Genomic DNA, 2,445 nt, shown 5'->3' with positions numbered 1-2,445 from the left:
GTGTCTGTCTCTTGCCGGTCCTTTGCTACTCTGGGCATCCCAGCTGTCCCAGGCTGAGACTCTTGCCTCCACCACAGCCTTCCAGGTCAATGTTCCTGACCTGGAGTCAGCTGACCTTGGACTGATGCTCTGACACTGAGTGAAAATCAATCTTTTGAGGAGTGATGCAAGTAGTGTTCGTCCGTCAACTCACTTCACAGTGTCCTCCAGGTTCACCTGTGTGTGGCAAGCGACCGGAATGCCTCCTCCTTGGAGGCTGAGTAGCGTTCCACTGCGTGTGCACACTGTGTTCTCCGTGTCGTCGGCTGCTGGGCGCCGCGGCTGGTCCTGTCCTGGCCGCGGTGAGTGGCGCACACGTATTCATTTCAGCTCCCGTGGCTGCACACCCAGCAGTGGCGTGGTGTGGCGTGGCGGAATCACACCATGACTCTGTGCTGAGCCAGCAGGCTAGCACTGCCCTGTGTGCTGTGCTGGGAGCGCTGCTGTCTCCCAGAATGCTTCTATCTATGTGCCTTTACCTCCACTCACATTCTTTTGCTTTTCTGTATTTTAGGGAAGGATCTACAGGGTGCTCAGGGTCTCACTTCTAGAGCGTACTCGTAGCGATCCGCCTGTTTACAGCCTCCCAAGTCCTGGGATTAGGTGCTTAATCCGCTGAGCTATTTGGCCGGCCCTTCTACCCACATTCTCATCAACATTTATTGTCTCTCACCTTTTTATTTCCTTTTCTGCTTTTTTACTAATAGGAATTAAACGCAGGTTATTGCATTTGTTAGGGAGGAGCTGTACTGCTGAGCTACACCCTCAGCCCTATCTCTTACCTTTTTTGTTAAATAGGAAAAAAAATTTAGTATATGTCTGAGGCATGAGGCTGTTAGTCATTTTTCTGCATTTTTGATATAGCCAATCTTAACAAACGTGAATGGTATTTTATTGCACCCTTAATTTACATTTTTCCGCTGACTAGTCACATTGAAGATTTTTCACAGTCATTTCTATGCCTTCTTTTCAGAAATATTGATTTAGATATTGTGCTCATTGTAAAAAACAGATCTTTTCTTCTTTTGAGACAGTCTCGCCGTGAAGGGGATCGAACCCCAGTCCCCGTGTCTGCCTAAGCAGGCACTTTAATCTGCTGAACTATCTGGCCGGCCCTGTAAGTTCTGATATGTTGTACAGCATTAACATTTAATTGTAGATGCTATTTCATTTCCTCTGGTACCCATTGGTTGTTCAGGAGGGTGTTGCTCAGTTTCCATGTGTTTATATAATTTTTGTTGCCCTTGATTTTCAATTTCATTGCACTATGGCGGGGCTAATATGCATGCGATAATTCCAGTTCCTCTGCATTTACTTAAGCATATTTTGTGGGCTACTATGTGGCCTGTTTTGGAGACCATCCCATGTGCAGCTGGGAAGAATGTGTATTCTGATCTTATGGTGGGGAACACTCTGTAGGCATCTACTAAGTCCGTTTTTTCACGGGTTTGGTTTAATTCTGATATTTCTTCATTGATTTAGTGTCTACTTGGATCTATCCAGTTGTGAGAGTGGGGTGTTAGTGTTCCTGCCTTACAAGTGTGTTGGTGCTTATTTGATGTTTTGTGTCTGTTCGTAATTGGGCACACTAGTATTTGGGGCATATATATTTTTGATTGCTCTTTTTCTTGGAGTTTTCCCTTAACGAGTATGTAGTGACCTTCTTTGTCTTTCTGATCAGTCTTGGCTTGAAGCTTCCATTGTCTGCAAGTAGAGTAGCTGCCTCTACTTTTTATCTGGCTTCCTGTTATGTGGAGTACAGCTCTCCGTCCTCTGATTTTCAGTTCATGAATTTCTTTTTGAATTAAATCTGGTTTTTGAATGCGGCATACGTTTGGCTCCTGCCTCTAGATCCACTCTGCCAGTCTTTTTCTTTTGGTTGATGACTTCAGGTCACATTGATGGTTATAACTGATGTCTTTTGTCTTGTCTTTTCATGCAATTTTCCTGTTGCTGGTTCCGGTTCGCCTCTCTGTGTAACTGCTTGCCCTGCCTGTTGGTTTCTTTCTATTACTGTTCTTGTGCTTGTGGTCTTCATTTTCTCTCTCTAATATATCCCTCAGAGCATTCTCAAGAACTGGCTTAGTGGTCATGAATTTCTTCAGTTGTTCTTTATCATGGAAGTATCTTTTTTCTTTTTTTGTGTGTGGAAGGACTGGGAATTGAACCCAGGCCCTTGTGCTTGCAAGGCAAACACTTATTCTACTGAGCTATCTCTCCGGTTCCCCTCATGTAAGTATCTTATTTCTCCACTGATTTTGAAAGATAGTTTTGCAGGATGCATCAATCTATGTTAGAAGTTGTTTTCTTTTAGGCCTTGAAATATTTTACTTCAGGTTCTCCTTGACTTGAGGGTTTATTTGAGAAATATACTGTGATTCTGATGGCTTTCTTTAGCTAGATAAT

The sequence above is a fragment of the Octodon degus genome, unplaced genomic scaffold (genome assembly GCF_000260255.1).
Source record: "Octodon degus isolate 3935 unplaced genomic scaffold, OctDeg1.0 scaffold00017, whole genome shotgun sequence".
NCBI classification, from domain to species: domain Eukaryota; kingdom Metazoa; phylum Chordata; class Mammalia; order Rodentia; family Octodontidae; genus Octodon; species Octodon degus.
Note: the sequence above shows the minus strand (reverse complement) of the source record.